A 9,395-nucleotide genomic window follows, 5' to 3' on the forward strand; every position below is an offset into this window, starting at 1 on the left:
TTATAATACTGAGTTAGGTTTGTAGAAAGTAAGATCTATAATAAGTGACAACTTATAAAAATTTAAGAAACTTCTCCAAATTATTTTTTGGCAGATGCAGGAAAAGACTACAAGGGAGAAGAACGCTATTTATTTGCTTTTTCCATGACATCATTCTCATAACAAACCCTTAATTCTGTCACCACACACCTCATTTTGCAAGAGTGAATGATACCATTTTTATTCTATGTATTTAATGAGGCTAGAGCCTTTTGGAGGAAAAAAGCATGTAATAAAATAGTGCATTATGGTGTTTATGCACATGAATAGCAATTTAAGATTGCAGAGAATACCAACTGCAGTATTTCTTAACTTTTGGCTTCCTAAGTTTTACAACATTACCATTGGTTTAATGTATGAAATCACAGTAAAAGTGCCTAGGCTATTAATATACATTTCTTTATACAGAACAATACTTAATAGTGAGAGCTCTAGATATAGTTGAGTACAAGCTTCTGCTGCTTGAATTAATGATGCCACAGAGGTAGCAGGCCACCTATTATTTCCCAGGAGAGCAAGTTGTAAGTGTATTGAGAAGACCTTTAAAGTAGATTTCATAACCATTTACTAGTACTAGAGGATGCTAAAATTGAGAACTCTCCAGTATTTTTCACATGTCTCAGATTTCAGGAGGAATATACTCTAATTTATTGCTTCCTTCTGTACTTTTTAATCTTTCTTTCACACTTGGCATGATGCATTATATGTGTGAGGGGAAATTGCAAGAGAAGCTCTGATCAATCAGTGTAATCCTGGGACTGCACATTTTCAGGGACATTGGGGAAGACTGAGTTAATGCAGCTTGAGTAGTGCATTTTCACAAAATTAAAAATTTTAGATCTTCCTACAGAGAACAGAATAACAGATTTTGCCAGCAGTACTACCTGTAAAGAATCAAACATTCTACTTATCTACAAAAATTAAGAAATCCAATGTAGGAAAACAGAGAGGAATGTTTTAATGTACCCAGACTTAGTTATTTTGGGATTTCATCAGAAATGACATGAGGTATCTCTGCTTTTCATCCAAGTGATTTACTTCTGTTTCCAAAGTAGCACTACATCTTGGATCCTGGAAGAAAACCTAGACAGCAATAACAAAACACCTTGCAGAAGAATTCCTTTGAGAGAGAGAGAGCAGGAGAAAGAAAGCAAAAGTGAGCAAGGCTTGTCCATACTTCTGATAAAACATATCAGAATTAATTCAAAATTTCTGCAGTTTATTCATTGCTGTTCAGGATAGATTTATCAAGAGTATAGGCATTCTTAGCTCTTGTAAAAAAATGACTTTTCAGGTACGTATCTAGGCTGAATGAAGAATATGGATGGTGCCATATTTTAACTCTGGTACTCCAAAAAACTTATTAGATTATCACAACTTAACTGAAATCAGAACAAACAGGATATTTGATGGATTGTTAGAATATAATTCAAATGCTTCTGTTCAGAAAAGCGTAGAACTTCACGTAATGAGACGCATGAGTTTTCAAATAAAACCATACATCTCACACAGAAAACAATCCACCTCTACTTCCATGTACATAAAACATCCATCTTAGCAGCTGGAGAATGCTGCCAGGCAGTGATGTGGGCCATAAGGAGCTTAGCAGTTGCATTCCTTTCCTGCCTCTCCCTGCAAATACTCTTGGACCCAGATATGCAGAGGAAAACAGGAAGATTGTAAGACAAGCCATGGGGCAGTAAGTTATTTCTGATGTAGAAGTATCTCTTTAACAAATGGAAACTAGTGGTATGATACTCGATACAACTTTATTTTCCTTTCTAACTTATGGAAGCATCCAAAGTAGGATTACAAAAATAATCACAGGAATGTGATAGTAGCCCTCATCCCAATGAACAGCAATGGGGAAATTACCCATTCCACTCAAAGGCACTGAGATACTCTGCCATGCATTACTATGTTCCCTGAAACCTGTAGTCTGCAGATTTGTGTATTTTAGATGGAGACACAATCCCAAACCCAGCAGGGACACTGTCTCTTGCAGAGACAAAATGCAGCCCACCAGGCTCCCTACCGAGGCAAAAGCTTCCTGCTTACTTAAAGTTATCTGGCTGCTTTGTGCAGGGGCTGTTCCTACTCCCTACGAGCTTGCTTCCAGCACCCTCAGGAGCTGGCTGAAGCAGGAAGGGCTGCCCTGCTTGGAGTGCCTGGTCAGTACAAGCTGCTCCTGCCCCAGCAGCAGCAGCTCCCACAGCTCCCCTTGCAGAGCCACTGCGGGCCAGGGGACAGGGGTAGAATGAAGCTTTTCAGGACAGAAGAATGGTGGCCTGGTGTAGAGCCTCCCATGCCCCATTTGAAATGCTACTTCCAGCCAAGTTCAGCTGGCCCTGAGTCTCCCTGTCCCTCCAGATGGTGATTACTGCCCATGCGTTGGTCTCGAGCCATAAGGCAGCACGATCAAGGCAGGCCTGTAGCGAGATGCTCGCAGCAGAAAAGAAGCAGAGGCAATCATTGCAGAAGGAGCAGACAGCTGAGAGAGCAGCATGAAGCTGTGCTCCATGGGCTGAGCAGTGCTGCCTGTACAATTAAGCAGCTTCCAACAAATCTGACCTCTGTTCAACTGACTGCAGAAAGCAGACAAAAAAATATCCTCCCCAGGACTAACTGCTCTGTTCTGCTACTACAATGCAGAAATTGGCTCTACCTTAGGAGTTGTTCCACCACTGAAACCTGCTCACCTTTATAAAGCACAGCAGAAGACTTCACAGTAGTTTTTACTCAAAATCGAACCCAACTGGAAATGTGCTTATTAATAGAATGACCCTCCATGGATAGCTATAATGTGTAAAAAGAACTGATCGTGGTCAGACACTGGACTGGCATGGACAAGGCTAAGGAGTAAGTGAAGCATTGTCACTGTTGCTAATGTCCATATCACAGGACAGGCAGGCAGCCATGCAGGTTTAAACACAAAGGTTTGTAAGTGCTCAGATCACAGCCCAGAGGACTTCATCCATCTCCCACAAACACAGTTTCCACTTCAACACTTACCAGTCCCATTGTTCAGGTAGAACACCATTGACATCATGACTCTGTTCAAGACATTTCTTATGAACCCATTTAATTTTAAATTAAGTGCAGGGCCAGAAACTTGAATTCAACCTATGACTAAATAGATGGGCATTAAAAAAGAAACTAACCCAGACTGGATTTTTTTAAAGTTTGCATCATAGAAAAAGTGCACAGCATTTTGCACTTAGTATGTCTTCAGCCAAGTGCTGATCTCAAGTACTGTGGGTAACTTGCAGTGCCTACTGCTTGTTTTGGATGTAAAAAAAAAGTTATATTTTGTCCATCATTGCCATTTTAGTCCCCATTGCATCAAAACTGCTGCTCGTGGTGTGGCAAAGAAACAGGAGTGAGGAGAGAAGAGACAGATGATGGTGGCTGTGAAGGCTGACAGCAGGTGACAACTGAGTGAAAAGAACAGAGCTATGTGACCCTACCAAGACATTAAATGCCACAAGACATGAAGATCCACCCAAATTAAAAAAAAAGAGAGAAAAAATTCCCCCAAAGCATGAAAACTTAGTGAAAAAGAGAAAAAAGAAAAGTGTGACGAATCAAAAAGACACTAAGAATGGCCCAAAATAAATTCTAGCAAAACAAAAGTGGTTTAATTTCATATTTGAATTCTTAAATCAGAAGTAATTTTGAGTACTGATGAAGTGAGTACATTAATACTGTATGCACTCCATGCCTTTGATTATCAGGACATTTTTAACCACACACAAAATTTTAGACTATCATTTGCCTCGTTTAAGCAATTAGGACTGAATTCACATCCATGTTCAAAGTTTGTTCAGATCTGACTCTTACACAGGGGAAAAAATGAAACTTCCTAATATCTATACTTCCTTTATTATACAACTTATGCCCTTTCCTCAGAAAACAAGACAGAGAGCTGCTGATAAGCCCTACCTTCCAATGTCAGGTATATCTGAAGTTGTCTGGTGTTCTATTTAAGGACTCCATCAGTTAACAGCCCCACACCACCTGCCATCAATCACCAGAAAACAGTTTACAGAGCAAAGATGGCTTAGACATTTTAAAAGTGACTAGAATATTTTCCAACCTTTAATGTATTTATGTCATAATTTATTCTAAGATTCTTGCTGTACTTTGTGTCTAAAAAAAGATAAGCATCTCAAATAAAGTTCACTTACTCTAGGAAGCCCCTGGTGGGGCCATAAACTGAGTGGTGACCACTGAATACACACCTCCTTATCTGATGCAGTATGTTCAGTACGTGATGCAGTATGATTCAACAGAAGCTTTTCTCACTGCAAGACACAGTATCTGTTTCTATGGAATCAGATTCCAGTCTGTGCAGACTTCATTTCAAAATACAGTTTGTGCTTTTCTGAATAAACAGGTTTGAATTAGGTCCGTAACTCAGCCTTTATAAATTTAACTATAGCACATAATAGGATTATTTACCACTTTTATAAAGTGACAAGTGTCTGCTACACAAAATTTGGGGAATTATACAGTTTGAATGCCTTTGGTTAAAAGCAAGCCTCCAGCCTCCATATTTTTATAAGATCAAAGCTAATATTTCTCTGTTTATCCCCCATTCAGAAAGATGATGTCAAATCTCAGCCAGAGGTTTTTTTTGCATTCAGACTTTAACAGCCACTGATTATCGCCTATCACAGATAGAACTGCTGGAAGCTGCTTGGAAAAATCCTCATGTAGCTTTCATTCCCTGTGCCTTCTTCAAAATGCTGTGAAGGATGCCAAGATAACTCCCAACCCAGAAGGGAGCTCAGGCCAAGGCTGCCCCACAACCTCCAATTCTTACAGCTGTGATGGAGTTATTCTGCAACAATTCAAACACCGTAAATCTGTATTTGTTTCTGCAAGGATTCTCTGCAAGTACAAATCAAAGATGTGAAGCAGGTTAAGTGTGATCCTATATTTGCCTTTAAATTACTACCCTTTGCTCCCCCATAGATTCTAGAAACACAGCGCTCCACTTGGGGGGACTAATAAAGGATGGGGAGAAGGGCAGGTGCCGGAATGAAATACCTTTTTATCTCTATACTCCATGCAGAAGGGGATCATCTTTTTTCCTTGCACGAGTCAAAGGAGAGGTGGTAGCGTTCCATGTCAGGTAAATTTTAGCTGAACAAATCTCCCATAAGGGTGGAAATGATCCCTTAGCCCGCTGAGAACAGACTCCCACAACCATGGGCAAGAGTACTATAGATATCTTATTCACAACATCTGTTCCAGGCAACACCATAAATCATGTATTTCACACACATAAAAACACCCCCACAGAAATTTAATATGCAAAAGGAACAGAGTAGAAGAGACTAAGGTCCATGAAATGGAACTGGAGTATTTAGATAACACTTCGAGTAAATCTGTGAAAGCTCATGACTTATATCGCAGAACACTGCAAAAACCAAACCAAATAGCTAAAAAACCCAAACAAAAACAACCCCACAAAAATCAAACAACAAACAGCTGCACCATTTTCAGAGCAAATTTCCTGCTGAGCCCAAATAAGACAATGACAATCTAAGCAAAAACACACCAATCAGGTAATAATTTGGTGTCACAGGGAGTAGCCATATACCTTGATTTCAGCTCCTCTCTAGCTGAAACCATTTTAGTTGGCTCAGGGTACAACAAAAACAAGCCTCAAGACAGGCACCCACTGCAACAGCCCTGTGCCCCACTGAGAAAGGGGCAGGAGAAATCCCTCCTGACCCACACAAGAACATCAAGAGCCCCTGGTTCCCTAATGCACAGGGATAACAAAACATAAATCCTCAAAATTATTCCAGTTATTCAGATTCCTTTCACAGAAGATAACCCTTTGATCCAGGATGGTAACCTCTCTTTTTCAAGGGAAAACAAACAAAATCAGATAAACAGGGACCCACAACAAATTTGTGTCAGAAATGTTCTCTTCTTCTTATACAATTATAATTCCATAAGATGATGGCTCATTTAAAATATTTACCTTCACAGTACTGGGTGAAAATGTTGATTTGCTGGAGGGTAGGAAGGCTCTGGAAATGGATCTGGAAAGACTGGATCCGTGCCCCAAGGCCAAATGCATGAGGTTCAACAAAGTAAAGTGCCAGGTCCTGCCCTTGGGTCACAACAACCCCAAGAACCCTGGCTTTAATCAGCAATAGTGTGTCCAGCAGGACCAGGGCAGGGATTGTCCCTCTGTGCTGGGCACTGGTGAGGCTGCACCTCAAATCCTGTGTCCAGTTCTGGGCCCCTCACTGCAGAAAGGGCATTGAGGTGCCAAAACGAGCCCAGAGAAGGGCAATGGAGCTGGTGAAGGCTCTGGAGCACAGGTTCTGTCAGGAGCAGCTGGGGGTGTTTAGCTTGAAGAAAAGAAACTTCCGGGGTGACTTTATTGCTGTCTACAACCGCCTGAAAGGAGGCTTTAGCCAGGTCAGGGCTGGCCTCTTCTCCCAGGAAACCAGTGACAGGATGAGAGGAAATGGCCTCAAGCTACACCAGGAAGAATGCTGGACATTAGGAAGAATTCCTTCACTGAAAGGGTGCTCAGGCTTTGAAACAGGCTGCCCAGGAAAGTGGTGGAATTGCCATGCATGCAAGTGGTGCAAAAGGTGTGTGGATGTGATACTTGGGGACACAGTTTGTTGGTGTCAGGTTAATGGTTGGACTTGATGATCTTAGAGTTCCTTTCCAAATTTAAGAATTCTGTTATTCAGATGGCCAGGTCTCAAGAGTCCCCAAGTTTTGCTTTTCAATAGTTTGCAGGATTTTGGCTAGAATCATTATAATAATTTTTATCATGTACTAGCAAATATTTTATCAAATGTCTTGGAACTTGAAATATGTCTCAAATCCATTTACAAAGGTGCAGGGAAACAACAAAATGGACTACTGAAAGTTAGACAAAATTAATTCCTTCCTAGGGCTTTGGTGGTAAAATAACCCTGAGATTAGCAAGTCTTCTGATGAAACTGTCATTACGGCTCCCTACACACATAAAATATTCCCTGTAAAAAACCCCCAAGTTTCTAAAAATTAGTTACGTACTTGTAGACAGAACAAAAAGTATAAATGTCACTTCATATAGTCATTTTAGCACAGAATATGGTGTACTGATTTTAATGTCTTGAAATATGCAAAGTAAATGGATTATTTCTAACTATATATCACAGACATATAGTACATATTGACAGCTGTACAAATCAATGAAATGTCAGCTAAGATCTGATCTGTGTGCAGTGAAGTTTGTGACAAATATTAAAAAAATGGTACTCCTGTCTTTATTCATTGCATTAGGCAGATAGGTAGATTATTTGTTTTAGTATAATTTAATGTACAAAATTAAAATGTGAAAAATTAACCACAGTAATGCTGCTGCTGAAAAGATGAGCCTTTACTTTCCCTGCCTGCTTGATCCCACTGCCTGCTTATCGCTGGCAACAGTTTGTCACTTTGTTTATTTGGGCATGGCATCATCTACATTCAAAAACTGAACTGACAAAAAAAAGAGCAGTTCTGAAAGGGAAAAAAATAAAATAAATCCAACCCAAATCAATAACAAATCCATTAGGTTTTGATTAAATGAGCTCCCTGACCCTAGGTGCTATTACCAGGACACGTAGGGGAGTAAAAGATCACCATCTTTCAGTACCTGTGTGAACATAGAATACCTTAAACAGATCATAGAAGTCACACTCACTTGTGTGTGGAATGAAAACGTTTATTGGTGTAAGCTGGACAATTCATAAGACTGTTAAAGAGCCCCACCATTTTATCTAGCCAAGAATGTGTAACATATTCGATGAAACTTATACAAAGAAACAGAAAAAGCTATACTAACAGCAGGGTCTTGAATTATTTAAGTTCCTTTCTTCACTTGTGTCAGGGTCAGCATCATAAGAAAAAATGCTACATTCATCACTCAGGGTAGTAGAAGCTGCACTTAGTCTTCTTTACAGATTACAGTAAAGCATTTTCAGATTACAGTAAAGCATTTAAGAAAACAAAAATGATCCTCTATGAAAACATGCCCATTAATCCAACCTCTTGTAAAATGTTCTATGTTTTGCACTGGCATCTCTAATTCTTGCTAAAAGCGTGGTAGAGAATACGCACTAGTCAGCATTAAACAAGTAGGTACTGTTAAATGTTAACTGAACATGGTAGCATAAAATTACAAATGGTCAAAGATCCTGTGTTTTGGCCAGAAGGAAGGAAAATTGTACAAATGTTAATAAGAGATTTTTAAGGTCATACTTGTAAAATTATCCCAGTGCAAAGAAAATGCAGTTAATATTCTTACCTAATGTCCCATTCCCTCATCTCCCTGCTACTTCAGTTGTGTAGATCTTGGCCAATTTTTGAACTTAACTATTTGTGAAGCTCTTTGTGGACTCTTTTCTCTCCTTATACTACTTTTTAAAGGAAAGAAAATATACTTAAATTAACCTGTGTTGCAACTGCAGCTGAGTCAGTCAAATTACAGCAGGGATTGATTTGCCTGTGTCTAACCGTGCTCTGAACAGAGATCTCCAGTCTGCTCAGATAAACTTTAGCAGACTTGCTCTGTGTTTGGGATTTCTTAGGTGAAACTGCACATGCATTTAAGTGTCAAGGTCCATAGACAGCTGGAACCATCCAAATGTAAGGTAGATCTAAAGGGTTTAGGGGTAGGACACTCAAAGTTTTCAAATGCAGATCTCCCTTGGCTACAGAAATGAGAGCTCATTCAAGGGAAACACAAGACCTTCCCTCTGCAAAACTCTTCTGCAGTGACATTATATTATGGGCTGACAACAACTCCCCTGAGGTAAACAATCAGAAATATTTCAGAACTTCTAAAAATTAAGCAAACAAAAAGCAAGCAATGATCCAAGTATGCCAGCTGTGAAAATACAAGAGAAAGATGGAGATCAGAGCTTTTCAGGTCTATAGAAAATATATTATTAAAAATTATAAAATAAAATATATTATTATAAAATATATATTATCTGTCTATAGAAAAATTAGGAAGACCTGGAATTTATAAACATGGAACCAGAATCCAGAAAGGAAGGATTCAGTAATAAAAAGTGGATATAATATGCACAAGATTCATTTGTGTTTGTTTGAAACACAGATTTTAACTTGTAAATCGTATTGACATGCAAGAAACAGCATTCCTATCAAAAACCCCACCCAGGTGAATTATGTTAGTATTGCTGGCATACAGCACAGTGAAGAACTGAGCAGTGATTCCCACAAGTGCTGGCACATAGAAGAATTCCAAGCCTCAGGGCTGATGTGTTAAGTCCTTTCAATGCTTAGTGACAGTAATATACATTAGTTGCATACTCCTATCCATT

The sequence above is a fragment of the Zonotrichia leucophrys genome, chromosome 4, assembly GCF_028769735.1.
Source record: "Zonotrichia leucophrys gambelii isolate GWCS_2022_RI chromosome 4, RI_Zleu_2.0, whole genome shotgun sequence".
NCBI lineage: Eukaryota > Metazoa > Chordata > Aves > Passeriformes > Passerellidae > Zonotrichia > Zonotrichia leucophrys.